The sequence below is a fragment of the Zingiber officinale genome, chromosome 2A (genome assembly GCF_018446385.1).
Source record: "Zingiber officinale cultivar Zhangliang chromosome 2A, Zo_v1.1, whole genome shotgun sequence".
NCBI classification, from domain to species: Eukaryota; Viridiplantae; Streptophyta; class Magnoliopsida; order Zingiberales; family Zingiberaceae; genus Zingiber; species Zingiber officinale.
In genome coordinates, this window is record NC_055988.1 from 1,494,405 (window position 1) to 1,521,584 (window position 27,180).

A 27,180-nucleotide genomic window follows, 5' to 3' on the forward strand; every position below is an offset into this window, starting at 1 on the left:
CTGCAGGAGGAGGCAGTGCCACAGAAGCTAACACCAAAAAGAAGAGAAAGAAGAAGAAGGTAAGCTACATCTTGATTGATCGTGTAGTTCGAAGAAGAGTTGATGCTAGCTAAGTTTTAAAGGAGGAGGGGAACAGTGTGGCTGAAAAGAGTTCAGAGGGGGGGGTGGCAATTTCACGAGCTTAAGGTGGAGTGGAGAATCAAGAGTGACTTGTTTTTTTTGTTTAAGTCATGGAGGAGGAGTTGAGATAGAATACAAAGGAAGATTTTTTATCTCGCTAATATATTCCAAATCAACTTTAAGAATAATAAATAATTTATATTTAATCTTAGTTTAATATAGTTGAGATTATTATCATTTTTTTAATATAACTGTAGCCCCCATACAACTTGTAAGACTAAATAAAATAATAAATAATTTATAAAAAAATTATATTGGATATTTTGGTATATACCAAATATCAAAAATGATAAATATTTTACCGATACCAAAAATTTTAGTACGTATAATACCGTACCGAACTATTCGGTATACCGAAAATTTCAATATAAATGATAAATATCAGTACGATAAATCTGCGGATGCTTCTCACGAGGTAGAGGAGCCGTGGCGTCTCTTGCAGCAGCAGATTGACCCGCGGCTTCAACAACTACAGGAGGAGGCAGTGCCACAGAAGCTAACACCAAAAAGAAGAGAAAGAAGACGAAGGTAAGCTTCATCTTTGATTGATCGTGTAGTTCGAAGAAGAGTTGATGCTAGCTGAGTTTTAAAGGAGGAGGGGAACAGCGTGGCTGAAAAGAGTTAAGGAAGGGAAGCGGAGGGGGGGGTGCAATTTCACGTGGTGTAGTCAGAGTTAAGAGGATAGGGAATATTGTCATGTGGAATGTTGGAGTGATTTTAAGTAAAAGAGTTTAGGGTTTCTACATGCGCGCTCAGTTTTCAACAGTTGTACTCTTGCGGATGCATCAGCAATTTCAACAGTCGTAGCACCCGAGGAGAAGGGAGCCGCTGCAACAAACTTGGGCATGCATCTCACGAGGAGGCGGAGGAGCCATGACGACTCTTGCAGTCGCGACTTCAAGCGTCACGGAAGCGAACACCAAAAAGAAGAGGAAGAAGAATGTAAGCTTCATCTTGACTAATCGAGTAGTTCAAAGAAGAGTTGAAGCTAGGGTTGAGTTTTATAAGAGGAGGGGAACACTGTGGTTAAAAAGAGTTAAGGAGGAAAAGTGGAGAGCGGGAGAGGGGGGGGACAATTTAACATGGTGTAGTTAGAGTGTTGTTGAAGAGAGTTACGGAGGGGAAGCGCACGTGGTGTAGCCAGAGTGTGGTTTAAGTAGGGGAAGCGGAGGAGGAGGGGAGGCAATTTCATGTGGTGTAGTCATGTGGAGTGTAACTTCTGTGTTTCTACATGTGCGCTCAGTTTTCAATAGTTGTCCTCTAGGGGATGCATCAGCAATTTGTCATCCAATGCACTATGGGTCAATTTCACGAGCTTAAGGTGGAGAGGAGAAATCAAGAGTGACTTGTTTTTTTGTTTAAGTCGTGGAGGAGGAGTTGGGATAGAATTCAAAGGAAGAAGTTTTATTTCGCTAATATTCCAAAGCAACTTTAAGAATAATAAATAATTTATATTTAATCTTAATTCAATATAGTTGAGATTATTATCATTTTTTAATATAACTGTAGCCCGATACAACTTTTAAGCCTAAATAAAATAATAAATAATTTATAAAAAAAATTATATTAGATATTTTGGTATATACCGAAATATTAAAAATAATAAATATTATACCGATACCAAAAATTTTAGTACGTATAATACCATACCGAACTTTTCGGTATATCGAAAATTTCTATATAATTGGTAAATATCAGTACGATAAATCTGCGGATGCTTCTCACGACGTTGAGGAGTCATGGCGTCTCTTGCAGCAGCAGATTAACACGCGGCTTCAGCGGCTATAGGAGGAGGCAGTGTCACAGAAGCTAACACCAAAAAGAAGAGGAAGAAGACGAAGGTAAGCTTCATCTTTGATTGATCGTGTAATTCGAAGAAGAGTTGATGCTAGCTGAGTTTTAAAGGAGGAGGGAAACAACGTGGCTGAAAAGAGTTAAGGAGGGGAAGCAGAGGGGGGGCAATTTCACGTGGTGTAGTCAGAGTTAGAGGATAGGGAATATTGTCATGTGGAATGTTGGAGTGATTTAAAGTAAAAGAGTTTAGGGTTTCTACATGTGCGCTCAGTTTTCAACAGTTGTACTCTTGCGGATGCATCAGTAATTTCAACAGTCGTAGCACCCGAAGTGAAGGGAGCCGCTGTAACAAACTTGGGCATGCATCTCACGAGGAGGTGGAGGAGCCATGACGTCTCTTGCACTCGCGGCTTCAGGCGTCACGGAAGCGAACACCAAAAAGAAGAGGAAGAAGGATGTAAGCTTCATCTTGACTGATCGAGTAGTTCGAAGAAGAGTTGAAGCTAGGGTTGAGTTTTATAAGTGGAGGGGAACACTGTGGTTGAAAAGAGTTAAGGAGGAGAAGTGGAGAGCGGGAGAGGGGGGGGGGGGGGGGGGGACAATTTAACATGGTGTAGTTAGAGTGTCGTTGAAGAGAGTTACGGAGGGGAAGCGCACGTGGTGTAGTCAGAGTGTGGTTTAAGTAGGGGAAGCGGAAGAGGAGGGGAGGCAATTTCATGTGGTGTAGTCATGTGGAGTGTAACTTTTGTGTTTCTATATGTGCGCTCAGTTTTCAATTGTTGTCCTCTAGAGGATGCATCAGCAATTTGTCATCCAATGCACTATGGGTCAATTTCACGAGCTTAAGGTGGAGAGTAGAAATCAAGAGTGGCTTGTTTTTTTGTTTAAATCGTGGAGGAGGAGTTGGGATAAAATTCAAAGGAAGAATTTTTATTTCGCTAATATTCCAAAGCAACTTTAAGAATAATAAATAATTTATATTTAATCTTATTTCAATATATTTGAGATTATTATCATTTTTTAATATAACTGTAGCCCCATACAACTTGCAAGTCTAAATAAAATAATAAATAATTTATAAAAAAATTATATTGGATATTTTGGTATATACCGAAATATCAAAAATAATAAATATTATACCGATACCAAAAATTTTAGTACGTATAATACCATACCGAACTTTTCGGTATACCGAAAATTTCTATATAATTGGTAAATAACAGTACGATAAATCTGCGGATGCATCTCACGAGGTTGAGGAGTCATGGCGTCTCTTGCAGCAGCAGATTACCACACTGCTTCAGCGGCTATTGGAGGAGGCAATGTCACAGAAGCTAACACCAAAAAGAAGAGGAAGAAGACGAAGGTAAGCTTCATCTTTGATTAATCGTGTAGTTCGAAGAAGAGTTGATGCTAGCTGAGTTTTAAAGAAGGAGGGGAACAGCGTGGCTGAAAAGAGTTAAGGAGGGGAAGCGAAGGGCGGGGGCAATTTCACGTGGTGTAGTCATAGTTAAGAGGATAGGGAATATTGTCATGTGGAATGTTGGAGTGATTTAAAGTAAAAGAGTTTAGGGTTTCTACATGTGCGCTCAGTTTTCTACAGTTGTACACTTGCGGATGCATCAGCAATTTCAACAGTCGTAGCAACCGAAGTGAAGGGAGCCGCTGCAACAAACTTGGGCATGCATCTCACGAGGAGGCGGAGGAGCCATGACGTCTCTTGCACTCGCGGCTTCAGGCGTCACGGAAGCGAACACCAAAAAGAAGAGGAAGAAGAATGTAAGCTTCATCTTGACTGATCGAGTAGTTCGAAGAAGAGTTGAAGCTAGGGTTGAGTTTTATAAGAGGAGGGGAACACTGTGGTTGAAAAGAGTTAAGGAGGAGAAGTGGAGAGCGGGAGAGGGGAGACGGGGGGACAATTTAACATGGTGTAGTTAGAGTGTCGTTGAAGAGAGTTACGGAGGGGAAGCGCACATGGTGTTGTCAGAGTGTGGTTTAAGTAGGGGAAGCGGAGGAGGAGGGGAGGCAATTTCATGTGGTGTAGTCATGTGGTGTAACTTCTGTGTTTCTACATGTGCGCTCAGTTTTCAATAGTTGTCCTCTAAGAGATGCTTCAGCAATTTGTCATCCAATGCACTATGGGTCAATTTCACGAGCTTAAGGTGGAGAGGAGAAATCAAGAGTGACTTGTTTTTTTGTTTAAATCGTGGAGGAGGTGTTGGGATAGAATTCAAAGGAAGAATTTTTATTTCGCTAATATTCCAAAGCAACTTTAAGAATAATAAATAATTTATATTTAATCTTAATTCAATATAGTTGAGATTATTATCATTTTTTAATATAACTGTAGCCCCATACAACTTGTAAGCCTAAATAAAATAATAAATAATTTATTAAAAAATTATATTGGATATTTTGGTATATACCGAAATATCAAAAATAATAAATATTATACCGATACCAAAAATTTTAGTACGTATAATACCATACCGAACTTTTCGGTATACCGAAAATTTTTATATAATTGGTAAATATCAGTACGATAAATTTGCGGATGCTTCTCACGAGGTTGAGGAGTCGTGTCATCTCTTGCAGCAGCAGATTAACCCGCGGCTTCAGCGGCTATAGGAGGAGGCAGTGTCACAGAAGCTAACACCAAAAAGAAGATAAAGAAGACGAAGATAAGCTTCATCTTTGATTGATCGTCAATTTCAACAGTCGTAGCAACCGAAGTGAAGGGAGCCGCTGCAACAAACTTGGGCATGCATCTCACGAGGAGGCGGAGGAGCCCTGACGTCTCTTGCACTCGCGGCTTCAAGCGTCATAGATGCGAACACCAAAAAGAAGAGGAAGAAGAATGTAAGCTTCATCTTGACTGATCGAGTTGTTCGAAGAAGAGTTGAAGCTAGGGTTGATTTTTATAAGAGGAGGGGAACACTGTGGTTGAAAAGAGTTAAGGAGGAGAAGTGGAGAGCGGGAGAGGGGAGAGGAGAGGGGGGGGACAATTTAACATGGTGTAGTTAGAGTGTTGTTGAAGAGAGTTACGGAGGGGAAGCGCACGTGGTGTAGTCAGAGTGTGATTTAAGTAGGGGAAGCGGAGGAGGAGGGGAGGCAATTTCATGTGGTGTAGTCATGTGGAGTGAAACTTCTGTGTTTCTACATGTGCGCTCAGTTTTCAATAGTTGTCCTCTAGGGGATGCATCAGCAATTTATCACCAATGCACTATGGGTCAATTTCACGAGCTTAAGGTGGAGAGGAAAAATAAAGAGTGGCTTGTTTTTTTGATTAAATCGTGGAGGAGGAGTTGGGATAGAATTCAAAGGAAAGATTTTTATTTCGCTAATATTCCAAAGCAACTTTAAGAATAATAAATAATTTATATTTAATCTTAATTCAATATAGTTGAGATTATTATGATTTTTTAATATAACTGTAGCCCCCATACAACTTGTAAGCCTAAATAAAATAATAAATAATTTATAAAAAATTATATTGGATATTTTGGTATATACGAAATATCAAAAATAATAAATATTATACCGATACCAAAAATTTTAGTACGTATAATACCATACCGAACTTTTTGGTATACCGAAAATTTCTATATAATTGGTAAATATCAGTACGATAAATCTGCGGATGCTTCTCACGAGGTTGAGGAGTCGTGGCATCTCTTGCAGCAGCAGATTAACCCGCGGCTTCAGCGGCTATAGGATGAGGCAGTGTCACAGAAGCTAACACCAAAAAGAAGAGGAAGAAGACGAAGGTAAGATTCATCTTTGATTGATCGTGTAGTTCGAAGAAGAGTTGATGCTAGCTGAGTTTTAAAGGAGGAGGGGAACAGCGTGGCCGAAAAGAGTTAAGGAGGGGAAGCGGAGGGGGGGGGGGGGGGGCAATTTCACGTGGTGTAGTCAGAGTTAAGAGGATAGGGAATCTTGTTATGTGGAATGTTTGAGTGATTTAAAGGAAAAGAGTTTAGGGTTTCTACATGTGCGCTCAGTTTTCAACAGTTGTACTCTTGCGGATGCATCAGCAATTTCAACAGTCGTAGCACCCGAAGTGAAGGGAGCCGCTGCAACAAACTTGGGCATGCATCTCACGAGGAGGCGGAGGAGCCATGACGTCTCTTGCACTCGCGGCTTCAGACGTCACGGAAGCGAACACCAAAATGAAGAGGAAGAAGAATGTAAGCTTCATCTTGACTGATCGAGTAGTTCGAAGAAGAGTTGAAGCTAGGGTTGAGTTTTATAAGAGGAGGGGAACACTGTGGTTGAAAAGAGTTAAGGAGGAGAAGTGGAGAGGGGGGGGGGGGGGGGACAATTTAACATGGTGTAGTTAGAGTGCCGTTGAAGAGAGTTACGGAGGGGAAGCGCACGTGGTGTAGTCAGAGTGTGGTTTAAGTAGGGGAAGCGGAGGAGGAGGGGAGGCAATTTCATGTGGTGTAGTCATGTGGAGTGTAACTTCTGTGTTTCTACATGTGTGCTCAGTTTTCAATAGTTGTCCGTTAGGGGATGCATCAGTAATTTGTCATCCGATGCACTATGGGTCAATTTCACGAGCTTAAGGTGGAGAGGAGAAATCAAGAGTGGCTTGTTTTTTTGTTTAAGTCGTGGAGGAGGAGTTGGGATAGAATTCAAAGGAAGAATTTTTATTTCGCTAATATTCTAAAGCAACTTTAAGAATAATAAATAATTTATATTTAATCTTAATTCAATATAGTTGATATTATTATGATTTTTTAATATAACTGTAGGCCCCATACAACTTGTAAGCCTAAATAAAATAATAAATAATTTATAAAAAAATTATATTGGATATTTTGGTATATACCGAAATATCAATAATAATAAATATTATATCGATACCAAAAAATTTAGTACGTATAATATCATACCGAACTTTTCGGTATACCGAAAATTTCTATATAATTGGTAAATATCAGTACGATAAATCTGCGGATGCTTCTCACGAGGTTGAGGAGTCATGGCGTCTTTTGCAGCAGCAGATTAACACACGGCTTCAGCGGCTATAGGAGGAGGCAGTGTCACAGAAGCTAACACCAAAAAGAAGAGGAAGAAGACGAAGGTAAGATTCATCTTTGATTAATCGTGTAGTTCGAAGAGGAGTTGATGCTAGCTGAGTTTTAAAGGAGGAGGGGAACAGCGTGGCTGAAAAGAGTTAAGGAGGGGAAGCGGAGGGCGGGGGCAATTTCACGTGGTGTAGTCAGAGTTAAGAGGATAGGGAATATTGTCATGTGGAATGTTGGAGTGATTTAAAGTAAAAGAGTTTAGGGTTTCTACATGTGCGCTCAGTTTTCTACAGTTGTACTCTTGCGGATGCATCAGCAATTTCAACAGTCGTAGCAACTGAAGTGAAGGGAGTCGCTGCAACAAACTTGGGCATGCATCTCACGAGGAGGCGGAGGAGTCATGACGTCTCTTGCTCTCACGACTTCAGGCGTCACGGAAGCGAACACCAAAAAGAAGAGGAAGAAGAATGTAAGCTTCATCTTGACTGATCCAGTAGTTCGAAGAAGAGTTGAAGCTATGGTTGAGTTTTATAAGAGGATGGGAACACGGTGGTTGAAAAGAGTTAAGGAGGAGAAGTGGAGAGGGGGGGGGGACAATTTAACATGGTGTAGTTATAGTGTCGTTGAAGAGAGTTACAGAGGGGAAGCGCACGTGGTGTAGTCAGAGTGTGGTTTAAGTAGGGTAAGCGGAGGAGGAGGGGAGGCAATTTCATGTGGTGTAGTCATGTGGAGTGTAACTTCTGTGTTTCTACATGTGCGCTCAGTTTTCAATAGTTGTCCTCTAGGGATGCATCAGCAATTTGTCATCCAATGCACTATGACTTCTACATGTGCGTTCAGTTTTTAACCATTGTACTCTATATTTATCCATTTGTCTAATTAAATAAAATTCATATATTAGAGCTATATGAATAATTCAAGTTTTTCTTATATTAGTATTTGCAATTCCACAGGGTACAACTCGGCCCACTCATTACCAGCTGATTCCCTGCAGGGGCTTGTTCATTTCCTTTCTTATGTGTAAGTGTACATGTTTGCACGTAGCAAATACTTGTTCATTCCCTTTTTGGTCCTGCGGAGAGACTATCACAAAACTGACTCTGACTCAGTTAGGTCAACTTGGAACCTCTTAGTTTAATATTTGGTATGTATTTTGGTCGACAGTTCTAATCTGACAGATACCTGGTAAAACCTCGTGTCTTCATCTTCAATTTAAGTGTCATGTCTTCAATTTTCAATTTTCAATTTTCAAGATGTGTCCTTGTAATTGGCGTTCCGAGATATTTGGAGACCCAAATCTATTTCTAGATTCGCCAGATCCAAGCGTCGTCCGAGTCATCAACTCGGCACGACGAGTGAGGCGTTGGCGGGCGCCCCATGTCTCCCAGCCTTCGCCCAGCGGTCGCCGGCGATGGCGAGGTCGTAGCTACGGCGGCGGGTGGGGTCGGACAGCACCTCGTGGGCTTCTCGTGCCGCCATAAAGCGCTCCTCGCCGCCTGGCGATCGGCACGTGTCAGGGACGACCATTAATTTGCTTGGAAAGGAAAAGGAAACTTCTTCTTGACAGAGTAGAGATTTTGTAAAGCAGAAAAGGCATGAATTGTTTTTTTTTAATATATATATAAAAAAAAACAGGATTTGTTTTAAAACTCATACTTTATTTGTTTCCAAATGATCCCTGTGATTATCATTTTACACCCGTTTCCCACTTTTATAAGTCATCCTTTGTAGTAAATTAACATTGATAAACTATAATGATGTTTTTTAAACATTTGAAGTATGAAAAGGGGTTAAATGCATTTCTTTTCTAAAAAAAATGCCTTCTTGCTTTGTCCATTAACTTCTGTTATTGAAATATTCCTAGGGCTGGAAAAAAATTTCGAAATATCGAGAAATCATACCGAAAAAAATATCATATATATTAAAATTTTTGGTATACCGAAAAATTCGGTACGGTATGATACCGTACCGAATTTGTCGATAACGTTAACAATTTAAAATATTTCGGTATACCGAAATATCGAGTAACTATAAATTAAATGATTAATTAAGATTTTCCTAAAGCCTAAACCAAACCCTAAATGGCTAAATTCTTCCCCAAACCATGTTCTCTCCTTGCGCAGCCGACGCACACGTCGCGACTCGTGATTCTCTCCTTGCGCAGCCGACGCACACGTCGTGACTCGCGATTCTCTCCTTGCGCAGCCGGCCCTCACGTCGCGATTCTTCTCCTTGGCTCCTTGCGCAGTCGACGCTCACGTTATGTCATGATTCTCTCCTTGTGCAGCCGACACTCACGCCGCGATTCTTTGGTATTTCGGTACGATTTTTCGGTATTTCGATATTTTTTTTCCAGCCCTCACGTTATGTCGTGATTCTCTCCTTGTGCAGCCGACACTCACGCCGCGATTCTTTGGTATTTCGGTATGATTTTTCGGTATTTCGATATTTTTTTCAGCCCTAACGATGTGCTCTCGACTCGAAAACTTGATTTTTCATATTTTTTTTATTTCTATTCACGGTTGGTGTTTATTGTTCTGAGGAATTTGTTTTGTTGTATATATCTTTCTTTGTCTCTTTGAGTTTTTGAAGAATTTATTTTGTATTGGTGAATAGTGATCACTGTCCTTCATTATAAGAGAATTATTTTTTATATATTATATGTAATGTATATATAACTTCGGCATGACGGTATTTTACCGATACCGTACTGATATTTCGATATACCAAAATTTCGGTATATCAAAATGTCGGTACGATATCGATATCATTTCTTAAAATACTAATTTTTTCAATACGACATACGGTATTCGATTTGGGTACAGTATACTATACTGACCCAGGCCTAAATATTCCTATATAAAGTTTGGTTTGTAAAATAAAGTGGTGAAACTATAGAGGGTCTTTTGAAAAAAAAATAATAGCAAAGAGGTGTTAAATGTAATTTTAAAAACTAAATGTTATTTTTTTTATTATCTGGGATTAGGCCATAGTTAGCTTTCATCAAACAGTGTGTTACAAGCAATAATTCTGAAGTCTATCTGTCCATCTTAAAAAATAACAATGTATATATATATGGTTAATTTAATTTGTCTCATAGGAAAGTGCTAAATTATATTTTAATTAATGCAGCCAAAAAAAGTCTTAAATGAATTCACACTATTAAATTTATATTTATTGTGCTGTTTTTTGCAGATATTTTTATTGACTTAAGTCCACCCATCTAGTTGAATTAAATCAAAGGCATTTAATGCCACTTTCAATGAAAGATTGGCAGCCGACAAGTAGAACAAAATTTAGAGAATTAATCAATAAAAATATTATATATTTTCTTCACATAATAAATTTGGTATTAGGTATTTGACTAATTCTGAGAGTAACTAGATCGGCCCATAAAAAAAAAATTTATCAATCGTCAGGTAAATTTAGAAGTACTCGTTGCGGTAAAAAGAAAGGGCCCCATCCAATTCGGATCAAAAACAGGGCTAGCTATCAGCGTGGAAGCTTAGCATAAAAATAGGGCTAGCTATCAGCGTGGAAGCAATGCTAAGTATTCGTGCGATTAGTACTAACGGTCTAACTCAGGTTTTGATGAATGACAAAATAGGTTAAGTTAGTTTAATTGTGAACTAACACTTTGATCAAGTGTGCAGGAGAAGTCTAGCTAGGTCAAAGGGTCGACCGGATAGCTGGCACGAAGTTCAGACAGGTCGACGGGATGACTAGATGTCTAGCACGAAGCCCAGCTAGGTCGACGGGCCGACCGAGTAGCTGGCACGAAGCCTAGATAGGTCGACGGGCTGACCGGATGTCTGACACGAAGCCCAACTAGGTCTACGGGTCGGGCGAATAGCTGGCATGAAGCCCAGACAGGTCGACAAGCTGATCGGATGTCTGGCATGCAATCCAGCTAGGTCGACGGACTGATCGGATAGTTAGCACGAAGTCCAGACGGGTCGACGGGCTGACCAGACGTCAGGCAGGTAAGTTAACGTAAGGCACTGGAGGGGAGTAATTGTGAGGACGCGTTCCCGGGAAAAGAACTTAGGCGTCGATCCAACTTAGATCCATTTCGGAAATCTAAGTTGAGATCGTGACTAGATTCCGGTCTCGTGGAGACGGAATCTAATTACTACTCTATTTGATTATAAATTGTGCTAACCTTTGTTTTGCAGGGTAGTATAACTTATATTTACCCCGGACTAACGTTTTATTGCAAGGAGAGAAGTTGATGGAAAATGGGGTTCAGGCGCCCGGAACGGATTCGGGCACCCAGAAGGGGTCCAAGCACCCAGAGTGTAAATGTTATCCTCTCATCACTTCGCCATGTTTAGCTCTCTGGTTGGCTGGGCTACGTTAGAGTCCAAGCGCCCGGAAGGGATCTGGGCGCCCGAAGCCTCCTATATAAGGAGGGTGAGCCCTGGAGCAAAGAACAACTTACAAAAAGCTCTTCCAACGCCTGCTCTACTACGTTGTGCTCCTGCGACGCTGCGAAGCTACTCCGACAACGTGCTGCCTTTTCTTTCCTTTACTATTGTCGGTATTTCTTTTCCAAAGTTCTTGTACTATAATTTGTAATACTTTTACGAACTGCTAGTGGATTGCCCAACGAAAGCACTCGACGAGTGCGGCCCTTGGAGTAGGAGTCGACGAAGGCTCCGAACCAAGTAAATTGGTTGTGTTAGCATTGTTATGTTCTCACTTTTATCTTTCCGCTGCGTACTCGATTTTCTATGATAATTTCTAGATCGCTATTCATCCCCCCCCTCTCTAACGAATTCCTCGATCCAACAAGTAGTATCAAAGCGGGTACCGCTCTGATTTGGTGCAACCATCAATCAGGTAAAGGGGGTCTTTTTAAAGAAAAATTAGATATCGTTTTTTCTTAAAATATATTCTTACACTTTTCATTTTTCCCTCCAAAAATATTTTTGAATTTTTTTTTATTTTTTCACCGTTGATTATTATTAGAAAAATATAACATTTACCAAAATTTGAAATAATATTTTTTATTAATATTTTATTAATTTTTTTGAAATTAGTGAAATATTATATTTTTTCCAGCACTGCTAATCCAAGACCAAGTCTTTGCACCATTTTTTAGTTTTCTATCTTCAGTGTTCAATGTCTCTTCAAGAAGGACAGAGCATCCACGAACCACCGCCATATGATCGAGAAGATTTCAACTACTGGAGGCGATCAATGGAATGGTTCTTAGGAAGCCTAGATTTCGATAATGTGCTGATATTGAAAAGCCTTCTTGGGATTCAGAATTAAATGAAAATGTAAGTAAGCAAGATCATCTTCTTCCATACCTCTATTTTTCCGATGATCAGTAGTTGAAATTATTGGGTTTGCTGCTACTGGCAAGGTACCTCCAGTATTCGCTTGTTGTTGCTGTTGTAATTCCTTTTGTACCCTTGCGTTGATGAGCAACTCCAAATCTTCTCGAGTTACGGTAACGGTATTAAGTTTTCCAGCGTCCTCCATCACGTAGTCTCAAATTCAAGTGAAGATTCCCACAGACTGCGTCAAATTTGATCCTGTCTGAAAGCTGCGTGATGAAGCGTTGAGCACGGTTTGTAAGTGATGACTCTGAGGAAGAAGAATAATAACATATCTGAGAAAACCAAAGCATATCTGGAAGAACGCCAATGAAGAATGTTTCCAGATTAGGAAACTGTGAATCAATGCTCCAATGAGTGATCTTTCCTCCTGCACGCTATGAGACCAATCAACAAAGCGTTAGTGACCTAAGACCGGGGTGGGAATCCCTAGCTAGGTCCTCTGACGCTCAAGTCAGTTCTCTCATTTTTTTCCAGGAAGAAGAAAGAAGAAGAACAGTAAAACTGAAGTGAAACTAGGGTTTGAGTTGTGATGTTACGCGTACCTTGCCAACGAAGAGGATTCTCCTTTTTATACCACCTCATATAACCTTCTCAATCATGAGGTGGACCCCGATTTGTTAGAGTTTGTTAGGAGATGACATAAGTACCACTTCCACTAATAGTTTAAAGAATCTTTTTTGTACCCCAGATGTACCTTCTTTGTCGTGTAGCATACCTGCAGAAACTTCCAAAAACCATTTCCGGCCAAACTAGTTAAGTTGTCATACGATCACATATTATTTTCATATTACTCATATATGACATGTATTTGGTTAATCACTTAAGTCCATCCTATATGTATTAAGAATACCTTCTGTTGCACTAATCTCGACCAGCTATGCTCAAGAGATCTTATTTATACTAGATCGGTTTTTTAGGTTTGACCGGGCTTTTATTGCTAAGCGTTTATGAGTTCTTGCTCTTGGTTGACCTCTACACAGCCGAGCCAACATTGGGAACGTTATAAGACTGTACACCTTTTTGTTCGATCAATCCCTTAAACTCGGCTGAGATTTACCTACTGAGCCTATATGAATACTTATACTCGGTCAACTTCCACATGGCCGATCATATGCTAAAAAACCATATAAAGCTAAATGCCTCTATGCTCGGCCGGTCTTTGCCTGCCGAGTGTATACGAATGTTCTCATTTGACATGTCTTTGCTGGGTCAATAATAATAATATTTCTAAGGCCACACAAGATTAAATGCCTTTATACTCGACCGTGCATCTACTCTCAGCCGATCTTAACCTACCAAGCGTATACAAAACACTTCTGTTCGGTTAGCTTTCCCTCGGTCGGATATATGTTAAAGGTTTCATAAGGCTAAATGCTTTTGTGCTCGGTCGATCATTTGCTTCCGTCCGGTCTTAGATTATCAGGCATACACGAACAGTCTTGTTCGGTCATCCTTTGTTCGGTCGATAATATATTCAAAGCTGCATAAGGCTAAATGCTTTTATGCTCGGTCGATCATCCATGCTCGACCGGGATTTGTCTGCCGAATGTATGGTAACACTTCTGCTCGATCGGACTTCTCTCGGTCAACCATATGACACACAAGGTTAAGTGTCGTCTTGAGCAGCCTATTACACTTGGCCGAGCTTTGCCTACTGGGCATATAACTGTGCTTTCATCCTACTATATCTATCTTACTTTCCTTATCCTTTTGTCCCCTCTTCTTCTTACCACAAAGAATCCACTTATCATAACCCGTATCAACGAATTAAGATTGGTAATTTTTTAACTTCTACAATAATTTTTTATCTATATCAAATTATTTCATTATTTGTAATCATGTTTTTTCAGACCAAGGAGATGGGGAAAGAGTCTTCTTTCATTGATACTTTCACCCACACTTTTAGGAAAAAAGATAAGACTTGGAGTGGGGCGAGAGCAAAAGCAGTAAAGGTTAAAATTATTATTTATTTGATCTTAATATATGATTTAGGTTTAGTAGTTAAGTACCTTCACCGTCTTAATATTATATGTGTTTCGATTATATCTAATCAATATCTTATGTGTTTTAAAAAATAGGAAAAATATGATGAACTCGAGTTAGCCCAAACATGCTCACAAGCTGGTGGTGTCGATAGTCAGGGATCTGAGGACTCTGTTGGAAATGATTTGAGTTTATGGTTGGAGACCAGTGGAGGACCAAAAGGGGAAAGGATATTGGGGATGAGTTCCTTAAGCATAACCCAAAGAATAGTTGGAACATCTTCCTCCTCACCAGCACTTACAACCCAAGTAAATAACTTGACTGAAGAGGTTAGCAATCTGAAGGAAATATTATCGCAAAGAGACCTAGAAAGGGCGCAAATGGAGCAAGATATGAGAGAGTCGTGCTGACAACAAGATTTTATCATGTGACATCTTCAGTTGAGCTCTGCTCTAAGTCAGATTCCTCCGCATGACGATGATGATGATGGCGGCGATGATAATGATGATGGTGGTGATGTTTGTTCATGATTTTAATTATGTATGATGATTATTTGTCTCATAATTAGTGTTTTAAACATTAATCCATGGCTTGTTAACTTTTTTAATTTTTATTTTAATTAATAATGTTAATTTATTTTTAACAGGGTTGGTGTGGCGAAATATATGTCTAAGAAAAAAGTAAATATTAAGTAATACACTCTTAGTTAAACATGTTATACTTTTAATTTTATTTATTTTTTGATCGGTTGCATTTGAAAAGTTAAATAAGGGTATCATTCTTTTTATAAGTTTGTTGAAATTTGCTACTACTGTATTATTAGTTCAAATTCCTATGATTAGAGTTTACCTAGCAACCAAGTAACCATGAGTACTAAAAAATATTTTTATATGATAGAAATTTTAAGAATACATTTCATACTCTCCATGTCAGATGGAAATAGGATATTTGTAACTATTGTTTGATATGGTGAAATAGATTGTATGATAACAATTTGATGTGGTAAAATATGTTGTATCATATTTAAGATATTTGTAGTTAGTTTCAAGGCACTTCTTATAATTTAATTTACCATTGTTATGAAATGGATGATACTAATTAAGCACCAAGCCTCAAACCAATTAAGTTTATCTTTCTGGTTTGAACTCAAGTGGTTTGAACTCAAGATGCCTGAGATGGTACTAGTCTTTCACCAGCATGATTTTAGTACCACTAGAAATAAATTTTAAATTTAACTAAATATTTAATACTAAACTGTGTTTGAATCATAAAACTATATACAAGATGAATGGAATTCATTCTGCTATCATTTTAAATTCACATTTATTCCTGCACTTTATCTTAGAAAGTTAAGAACTATTATTTCCATTGGAAATGTTAATATTTATTATTTTATATGTACTATTATTACACTTTTTTATTTGACTAATATCTGTTAATCTGGGGTTTCACCGGTGCAGTACAATTCTGATAAGGGATGTAAATGAATCAAACGGTTCACGAGTTATTCGGATCTCGATTCGATAAAAACTCGTTCAAGTTCGTTCGTTTATCTTATCGAACTGAGCTCGAGCTCGATTTCGAGCTCGACAGTTTTATCGAGCCGAGCTCGAGCTTAAGGATATTCAGCTCGTGAGCTCGCGAACATGTTCGTTTATAAGCTCGCGAGCTAAAAAAAACGAGCCTTAAACCGAGTAAAAAAAATGAGCTCTAAAACGAGCCAAAAAAACAAATTCTAAAATGAGCCTTAAAATGAGCTTTAAAATAAGCCAAAAAATGAACTCTAAAACGAGTCAAAAACGAGCTCTAAACGAGCCCGGGCTCGGTTAACGAGTTAGACTCGTTAACTTTGATAATCGAGCTAATAACGAGCAAAACTCGAACTGTTTGCGAGCTTGATTATTCCAAAACGAACCGAGCTCGAGCCTTGTGATAAAAACTCGATTCGAGCTCGAGCCGAGCTTGAGCCCGAATATAACTTAAACGAGCTGAGCTCGAGCCTAATATTATTCGACTCGATTCGACTCATTTACATCCACTAATTATGATGTCCATTCTTTTGAGCAATTTAACTGGCTGGTAGACAATGTTGCTCGTGAGACTTTTTTTTTATGTTTTCTTTTATGCAATCAAGGAACATAAAATCTATGAAGGTAAACTGGAACACAGTCTTAAGTTTAGACTTCCGAGAAGAAAGTTACATCTTAATGATATAAATAGTATCATCTAACCTTTTAAATTATACTTAATCAGAATCTCAGAACAAAGGTATTACAGTTCTATGTACAAATCATATAGAATTTAAAATTATACATCCATCTATAGGCAATAGTTAGTCGTGAGCCTACACCTTTGTGAACATTTTAATTGTAATGCTTGAACCTTTCAAGCAACATGTTTGTAATTCAGCCAATGTCCATAATACCTAAGTGGCTAAGTGCTTCTACTCGAATTCATATTGTGATTGATAAACTAACCAACGTTTTGAAAGCAATCCAAATGGAGAAAAACGTAGGAACAAGATTACTAAGCTATCTCCTCAAAAAAAAAAAAAAAAATGCATGGTTTTTTGTCACGAGAAAAAAAAAGTCTCAGAAAGAAATATTCAAAAAAAAATCTTAGAAATATATGAACCTGGTGTCCTTCATCATGAACTCTCAAAGCTTCTAATATGCTATCAACCCACCTGTCAAGACCAAAGTTGTATTTTAAAAATATTAGCCTTTAAAGAACACAAGTGTATAGAAACATGTAGAATATAGCACAAGGACTTAAAATTGTTTCCGTGTATTAATTTAACATTGATATTGAGCTGGTACACATTAGAGCATCTGCATCAATTATCCTAAATTAAACTTTTATCTTAAATTTTACATTTTACATTAAAAAAACATCCGCATCAGTTACCCTACTCATTCCCTAAATATACATTTTATGAGCAGTAGTTCTTTAAATTTAGGGAATGGATTCCATTCCCTAAACATTAAAATACTATTTCTCTCTCCTCCCTCTAATAATAAAAAAATTCTCTTTCCTCCATCTCTCTCCTCATCTAATAATAAAAAATATGAAGGAAAGAGAAAAAATAATTAAAAAATAAATATATGATAAATTATAGGGAAGCTGATGTATTATGTAGTGAAAAATGGATATCTAAATTTAATAAAGTAGTTCTTTTACCCTAAATTTTAGATTTTGGATGAAGATTCTGATGTGGATGCTCTTACCACTGGAGACTGTTAGAATTATAAGAAGTCGTACAACATCCTCAAGCACCAAGCCTCAAACCAATTAAGTTTGTGGTGACAGACTCCCATACGAACAAACTAATTATAAGACTCTTAGAATTTAAATAATTATCTTTCTGGTTACAAATGATCTGATTTATTTGTTTGTTTTTATGCATGAAAAGAAGATTTGATGGAAGATGAGTTGTATCTTAGTTTTTTTTTTTAAATTTAAATCCTTGTTTAACTTCTTGGATTGTTGGAGTTGTATCACTTTTGGAGTGTTAAACTTGTATAATATTTTGGAATAGCTTGAAGAAGAAAGATCTTGTATAACTTGTTGAGACCTTTGAATTTGTTGTATTATGATTTGATTTCAATTATTAATAGATGTATGTGAAATAGGATGTGCTAATGTTAATTAGGATGTGTTGAAATTATATAATGTGTTATTTGAATTTGTTGTATATATATATGTATGTATTGATTGAATTGTTGAAATAAATTGTTTCTGATTTTTTTTTATTTAGGGATGAATTTCATAATACTGTACATTGATAATTTCGTGACAAAATCATTTTCATTCCAAATTTCGTCACAGAATATGTGACAAATCCACAAATCCGTCTCAGAATTTGGGACGAAATATGGGACGAAGATTTATTTGTTGCAAATTAAATTACTATTTTCGTTGTCAAATTCGTCACAAATTTTGCAACAAGAATAATATTTATTGCAAAGGTTTGATGAAAATTAACGACGAATTTGGCAACGAAATTTAATTTGTTGCCAAATTTTGTCGCCAAATTAGGGATAAACTTGACAACAAAAAAATAATTCGTCACCGAATTCGTCCCCAAATTCGTTGCTAAGTTTGCAACAAAATAAATATTCGTTTCAAAATTATATACAATATTGCGATGAATAGAGTTTTTGTTGCAAATTTGGTGACGAATTTGGAGACGAAAATATTATTCGTCGCTAATTTCGTCCCCAAATTCATTGCCAAATTTGCAAAAAAAAAAAAAAGTTCGTTCCAAAAGTTGGCAACAAGAAGTTTGGAATGAAAATTTTTTCATCGCATAATTCATCCAAAAAAATTTTACAACGGATTTTTTTTATAAATTCATCCCAGAAAACTATATTTTTTGTAGTGCGCTGAGACTGAGAGAGGGTGTGGAGATTTGAGACTGAGCTAGAAGATGAGTAAGTCACTGAGACTGAATCCTAAGACTAATTAAAAGAAAGTGTGGAGACCCTATATCGAGTCAAAAGGTGAGTCGGTCGCTGAGACTAAGTCCTGAGACTGATAGAAGATGTAGGAACCCTAGACCGAACTAAAAGATGAGTTAGTCATTGAGATTAAGTCTCGAGACTGAGAGAAGGTGAGGGGACCCGAGACCGAGCCAAAGACGAATCGATCGTTGAGGCAAGGGTCATGGTAACTGACTTATGCTCAGTTAATTTTGCATCTCTGGCATAAATGTATTAGTCTCGTTAGATTTAGCTTGAGTTGCTTCTGCCATGAACTTTGACCCTCCATACGTGACTTCTCCAATATCGTGAGTTTGACCAATTCCATTTATGGTGAACTTTGACCATCCATAAGTGGCTTCTTTAAGATCGTGACTTTGACTGATAGTTACGGGAAACTTAGAACTGCCGAGCTCATCCTAATTCCTATCATGTGCTCAAAAAAGATTAATCATCAAAATTTCTAATCCCTTTATTTCCTTGTACAGCTCAAAAGATATGCTGATCGAGGAGTAGAATTTAATTAATTCAATAAGAGTTAACGGCGATCTCGCTTGGCGACCCAGACACCGAAACAAAAAGTTGTATAATCCATGGTAAAATTGAAAGATCCTCCGATGGCTTGTTGGATTCCCGTTCCGAGATATTTGGCGACCCAAATATATTTCTAGATTCGCCAGATCCAAGCGCCGTCCGAGTCATCAACTCGCCGCATCGGCGCGGCGAGTGCGGGCCCCCTCCGGCCGGAAAGCGGCGGCCGCGTCGATGGCATGCGGCCCAGCAGTCGCCGGCGATGGCGAGGTCGTTGCTGCGGCGGCGGGCCGGGTCGGACAGCACCTCGTAGGCTTCTCGCGCCGCCATGAAGCGCTCCGCGTGGCGGCGGCGCTCCTCGCCGGCCGGCGATTGGCACGTGTCGGGGTGCCACCGGATCGCAAGGTGAGGGAAGGAGAAGGGACGGCCAAGATCGCCATTAATTAGCTTTGTTGTTGTGAAGCTTCAAGAAACAGAGTGGACAATTTATAGAGCGGAAAAGCCCGGAAATTTTTTTTTTATATAAAAAACAGGATTTTTTTTAAAACTCATACTTTATTTGTTTCCAATTGCTCCCTGTAATTTTGCAATATTCTTTTACACCAGTTCCCCACTTTTATAAGCGATCGGTTGTAGTAAATTAATGAACTATAAGGATACTTTTAAAACAACTGCACTATGAAAAGAGGTTAAATGCATTTATTTTCTAATAAAAGACTTCTTGCTTTGATAATGTCCATTAACTCCTCCAAAATACTAGTCGGTGAAAAAAACCTACGAGTTTGTACTTAGAGGTGGACTGAACTAATCTTGCGTTGGTTGATTCCACCAAAGACGTGTACAAATGGTCCGAGTTCACTTTACATAAGCATATTATCATCTTATAAATTTTTATCGGATGGATTTTAAATTGTTGAGTTAATTTAATTCTTAGACGTTGAAATTTGGAGGACTACCACAGAAGCTTGACGGTTAACATCGACGTTAGAGAGTATACCGTCGACAGTTAGAGGTTGTTGGTCCACAGCATGAGGCCGTGCATCTCACACAGCATCTCAATCTATAATTGCTCACCTTCGACATTGGCGTAGGGGTACGTTGTGGATAGAGGTCATGTTGACTCAGTCAACTCTATCGATGACTATATGCCTTCATGGTGAGGGACAGGCCACGGAAGAGTGGTCGTAGTTGTCAGGAAAGACTGAGAAAGGATATAGGGATGAGTAAGTGAGGCAAAAGAGAAATATGATATTATTCATTAGGACTGAAGAGGACAAGCATAATTCATTATTTTGATATATCAATTTATATATTTTTTATTCATGTAATAAAATTAGTATATGGTTTAGATAGTTGAATTTTGGTAAGGAATGATTTAAAAAGAGATTTCTTATTTAAAAAAAATGAGAACTTGTCTTCTTTTATTTGATAATATTTAATCGAGCAATTATCGAGCTAAGAAAATGAATAATGGGCGAACTGCGAGGTCAACCACCGATGATGTAATGTAGCATTTCCGTTATTTATCTTTAAATCAGTTAAAAAATTTTAGAAAAAATTATATTTCAGTCTTGTAACTTGTATCTTTTTCAATTTTAATCCTGTTATGAGTTAATTTATGTTCTTAGTCCTGTAACTTATAATATTTTTTAATTTCAATCTTTTTTTCTTCAAAATTGAAATTTTTCAACAAAAAATATTTAATTTGTGGTTGGAATATAAAAAACACATGGGTCATAAAAAATCAAAATCCTCAAATTCAATTTACAAATCATCATTTTCCGTTGAAAAATTTCAATTTTAAAAGAAAAATGACTGAAATTAGAAAATATTACAAATTACATGATTAAAAATATAAATTGACACATAACAGAACTCAAATTAAAAAAAAATATAAATTATAAAATTAAAAACGTAATTTTCTCAAATTTTTATAGGATCGAATAAATCATCGGAACGTAAAAATTTGACACTTGGATTATCAAACAAAATAGTGAAACTAGGTGAGGTGCTAAATGTAATTTTAAAAACTTAAATGATAAAAAGGAGGCTGGGGACCATTATTCAGGAGTAGGTCATACTTTGCAACTTCATCAATTAAAGATTATTATTTTACTTTTATTTTTTTGGATTTTTGTGCTTTTAAGGAAGATAGCTTTGTCCTTTGTCAGATACTTTTACAGTTCTAGAAATGTGAAGAACAAAAAGGAAATAGTTGATTTAAATAATATTAACGTATAATATTTTTTACGCGGGCAGGCTTTTTTTTTGGCACTGCGGCTTCTTGGTGGGTGTACTACAAGTAGTAACTAGCTCACTAGCTCAAGAGAAGAGACGCCAGGGGAAGACAGCAGAACGGCAAGGAACGGCGCACGGAGTTGCAGATCTTCTTCGCTTTCGAGGTAAGCAATGGCCGTTTCGTAGAGATTGGTGTGTTCGCTAGCGTTCTTCCCTAGGTTTGAAAGATTCGACGGTTTCTGTTGGCGCAGCAATCGCTTTTTTTTCGCTAGGGTTTTGGGTTTATTCAACGCTGCTCTTTGATATTTTGTTGTTAGATCGAAGCGCTGTTGCTTCAAGTTTCCAGCATTGATCTTTGGCCGTTTTTTGGTAACCTCATCAGGGGTTTAGGCTAGATTGAAGACGGATAAGATGGATCCTCAGGTTAAACCTGACCCTGATAACTTCGATAATTTGCCACCGCCACCGCCTCCTTCCATTCCTCCTAATGTTAACCCCATGAAGGCCACAAAACCTAAAAGGAGTCCAATGGCTAGACCTGGCATTGGAAGAAAGGGCAACGCTGTGCAGCTTTTGACAAATCATTTTAAAGTTTCTCTCAGAAACGTGGATGATTATTTTTACCACTACAGCGTAGGTTATCGTTATTCCTTGTTTACCTCTTTCCTGATAATGTTGAATTTTATTAGTGTTTGAAATTGTTATTGTTATTAAATTAGGTGGCACTGAAATATGAAGACGATCGTCCTGTGGATGGGAAGGGTGTTGGAAGGAAAGTTATTGACAAACTGCACCAGACATATGACACAGAGTTAGGAAAAAAGGATTTTGCATATGATGGTGAGAAGTCTCTATTCACCCTTGGTGCCCTTCCTCAAGTCAATAACGAATTCACTGTGGTGCTTGAGGACCTGTCCTCAAACAGGTAATAGTTTTTTTTAATGAACCTTGCATTTGCTGGGTAATCCATTCCCAACCTAACATGTGTATTACATTTGTTATCTATCTTTGACCTAGAATTCCTGGCAATGGAAACGCTGGAAATAATAGTCCAGGTGAAAGTGATCACAAACGTGCCAGACGTCCAAAGCATACTAAAACCTTCAAGGTTTTGTTGAGTTTTGCAGCTAAAATACCTATGAAATCCATTGCTGCAGCCTTGAAAGGCAATGACACTGAGAACTCTCAGGAGGCTTTACGGGTTCTTGATATTATTCTGCGACAGCATGCTGCAAAACAGTATGCGAATTTCCTTCTAATTATTTATTGTAAATTATGAATTACATAATCGTGGGTTTGTTTGTTGCATTCTGATAGTTGCTAAAATACATTTTTAGGGGATGTCTTCTTGTGAGACAATCATTTTTTCAAAACAATCCTAAAAGCTTTACTGACATTGGTGGTGGAGTCATTGGATGCAGAGGTTTTCATTCAAGTTTCAGAACTTCACAAGGAGGACTTTCTTTGAATATTGGTAAGCACTTACAATCTCTCTACATTTCTGCTTTTTTTGCTTTTTCTTGCATTGTCATTCAATCAGTTTATTGTTTTAAAAATATTATTATCTTTCTTATATGTTGAATATAGATGTCTCTACTACTATGATTGTGAAGCCTGGCGCAGTGGTTGACTTTCTCCTCGCAAATCAAAATGTCAAGAATCCAAATCAACTGGACTGGAACAAGGTGATTAAGAATTTGTTCTTTATTTTTATGTTCTAGGTTATTGAATGCCTATATATAATATACCTATTGATGCAACCTGTTTCATCTTACCTTCTTCATTATTCATATTGTGTCTTCTGAGATCTTATTATTTTTTCACACTTTGTTGTTGGTAGGCTAGAAGAACTTTGAAAAATTTGAGAGTGAAGACAACTCATACCAATCAAGAATTTAAAATCATTGGGATAAGTGACAAGCCTTGCAAAGATGAAATGTGAGTTTTTCCAGGTTGTCTTGTTTCATTATTTGTTATGAAGCATTATTGTAAGAAAGAAGCTTCTTTTATATAAATGTGAGTTTGTACAACTTCTGTGTTTCTTCCTTTGGCGATAAGAATTTATTGTTTGGAAGTGGCACTGCAGAATTTTCCTCTTTCTCGGCCTATGTTTGGAACTAATCTTGCTCTCTGAAAACCATTACTGTTTGTATAATGCTGATGCATCTGCCACAAGGTTGGAACTGGTCTTGCTTCCTCCTGTTGGCAAATATGTTTTTTATTGTTGTACTTTGTAGCCATGAGTGGAGGTTGATAAGCCATTAAAATTTGATAGGTAATTTTATTGAGAAATACCTTTATGATTTTATTTTTTTATGTTTATTTTAACATTTCAGATTCACTCTAAAGCTGAGAAATGGAAATGATGGAAATGGAAATTCAGATGCAGTCGAAGTAACTGTTTATGATTATTTTGTGAGACATCGGAGAATGCAATTGAGTTACTCTGCTGATTTTCCTTGCTTGAATGTCGGAAAGCCAAAAAGACCAACATATGTGCCCCTTGAGGTTTGCAAGCTCATTCCACTTCGCTTTAACTTTTATTTTATGCTAACAAATTTGGCAAACTATTCAGCTCTGCTCCTTAGTATCACTACAGAGATATACCAAATCTCTATCAACATTTCAAAGAGCTTCCCTTGTGGAAAAGTCGAGGCAGAAGCCTCGAGAACGAATGAGTGTCCTCGGCGAGGTATGTGCCAATCTATAAGATTAGTTTTGTTGGTATGGCCTGTAGGCTGTTTTCTTCATGCTTATTCTTGGATGATAGGCTTTGAGGAGCAATAATTATGATGCTGACCCATTGCTACGTGCATGTGGTGTTAGCATTGCCACCACTTTTACTCAAATAGAAGGCAGAGTATTGCAGCCTCCCCGGGTATGGCTTTATGTTTTGTATTTATACTTTTACATGTTGATTTTAGGTTATTTATGTATGACATTTAAAGCAAATGCTGCAGCTCAGAGTTGGCAATGGAGAGGACTTTATGCCATCAAGGGGGAGATGGAATTTTAACCAAAAGGTGTGCTGTTTTGAAGATTGATACTTTTTTTGCTTTCAACAAGTTTATTCTTGTAGTTAAAATGTTTACTTCTTTCAGAAATTGATGGAGCCAGCTCGAATCACCCGATGGGCTGTTGTTAATTTCTCTGCTCGATGTGATGTTTCAAGCCTCATACGTGACATGCTAAAATGCGCAAATATGAAGGGCATTGTATGTTTTGGCATTAGTTTTCTTCCCATGGAGTTTTAAATGCTAACATTGTTTCTTTCTCAGTCAATGGAAGAACCTTTCCAGCATATTTTTGAGGAAAATCCTTCGATGAGAAGGGCACCACCTGTTGCCAGAGCGGAGGAAATGTTCCGGCAAGTTAAGCAAAACTTACCTGGTGATCCAAAGTTTCTCCTCTGCATTTTATCTGAGAGGAAGAATTCAGATATTTATGGTTTGTGTTTGTGTGGTCTTTATTGTATCATTATATATATTTGAGGTTAAACATAATCCATGAATAGGTCCATGGAAGCTCAAATGTCTAACTGCTGATCCTGGAATTATTTCTCAATGTATCGCCCCTACAAGAGTGAATGACCAGTACCTTACCAATGTGCTGCTTAAAATCAATGCAAAGGTGCCATATGCTATCTCAGTGTCTAGTAATTTTACCCTCTTCTCGATCTGTTTCTAACATTTTGTGTTTCCTACACAGATGGGTGGTATAAACTCTTGTCACTTGAAAGATCATCAGCCATTCCTCTAGTCTCCGATACACCAACAATCATTTTGGGTATGGATGTTTCGCATGGATCTCCTGGGCATTCGGATATTCCTTCAATTGCTGCGGTATATTTAACAGGCTGCATTTCTACTGCTTTCCATACTTCTCTAAATATGTGACTATAATGACTGTTTGCATTTGCTTTGTTTTTGCTAACTAGTCTTCTGTTGCTATTTCTTACATGCCTATCCATTTTGTATGGTTTTAAGGTTGTAAGCTCAAGGCAATGGCCATCTATTTCTCGCTATAGAGCTTCTGTGCGAACACAATCTCCTAAGGTCGAAATGATAGACTCACTTTTTAAGCCTGTAATAGGGAATACAGGAGAGAAATATGACAATGGCATAATTCGGTTTGTTAACGTTTCTAAATTATTTTTCTTTAGCTTCTTCACTGAGTATTATTCTTCTTTTAAATGGAAGCCATTATCTATGATGTAGGGAGCTGATGGTCGATTTCTACAACAGTTCAGGAAAAAGAAAACCAGAAAACATTATCATTTTCAGGTAAACTCTGTTCTAGTTTCTAGTATTGGATTAATGCATATGGATCTTTTTTGTATCTTGATGGGGTGTGTTTTCCAATATGTTTGAGTTGTTTGTGATGAGTTCCTGATATATATTCAGGGATGGTGTTAGTGAATCACAGTTTACTCAAGTCCTCAACATTGAATTTGATCAAATTATTGAGGTATGTCAATGTATATATAATACATATGCTGATGTCAATTGAATCCTGATTTTGTTCAAATTGGTGTTACTATCTATAGGCCTGCAAGTTTCTTGATGAACACTGGTCTCCAAAGTTTACATTGATAATTGCCCAGAAAAATCATCATACCAAGTTTTTCCTTCCAAACTCACCAGACAATGTCCAACCTGGTATGTATTTTATTATTGTTGGTCTTCAATTTTCTATTACTTTTTGAGCCTTTTACCTCCATCAAAATATAGTTCTTCAATTTTAAATTTGCATATTTTTGGGATTGCAGGGACTGTTATCGATAACAAAATTTGTCATCCTAAGAACTATGACTTCTACATGTGCGCTCATGCTGGCATGATTGTAAGCTCTCTTTTCAACAGTTGAATTCAATGTGTTAGAGCTATATGAGTAATTCAAATTTTTCTTATATTGGTGTTTGCGATTCTGCAGGGCACAACTCGGCCCACTCATTACCATGTGCTAATGGATGAGATTGGGTTTACTGTTGATTCCCTGCAGGAGCTTGTTCATTCCCTTTCTTATGTGTAAGTGTACATGTTTACGCGTAATTAATATTCTAGTTCTCCAATGTTTGATACATCGAAACTATGTCCAAATGTTCAGATATCAGAGGAGCACAACTGCGATATCTGTTGGTAAGCTGGATATTTCTTTCTTGATTTGTGTAGTTTGTTGTATTGTTCCTCGCTATAATTATCTCTATATATAATTTTTCTTTTGCGATGCAGTTGCACCCATCTGTTATGCTCACTTGGCTGCGGCACAAATTGGGCAATTTGTGAAATTTGAAGATTTATCTGATTCGTCATCCAGCCAAGGTGGACGGCAGCATACCGCACCCGGAGCAATTCCAGTGCCGGAACTTCCTCGTTTAGATAAGAATGTTTCTAGTTCCATGTTCTTCTGCTGATCTATGGACAATCTCATAGTCGTCTCTAGTAGATTTTGGGTGAATTCTTTTGACCATCACAAGACTAACTCGATTAGGTCCACTTGGAACCTCTTAGTTTAACAGTTGGTTATGCATTTTGGTCGACTTATGTAGTTGTAATCTGACAGATACCTTGTGCCCAACAGGAACGTCGTGTAGGC

At 37.8% G+C, this 27,180-nt stretch overlaps 1 pseudogene; it reads left to right on the forward strand.

Moving 5' to 3' along the window:
• Window positions 1-21,636: 21,636 nt before the first annotated feature.
• LOC122040466 lies at window positions 21,637-27,180 on the forward strand (annotated as a pseudogene).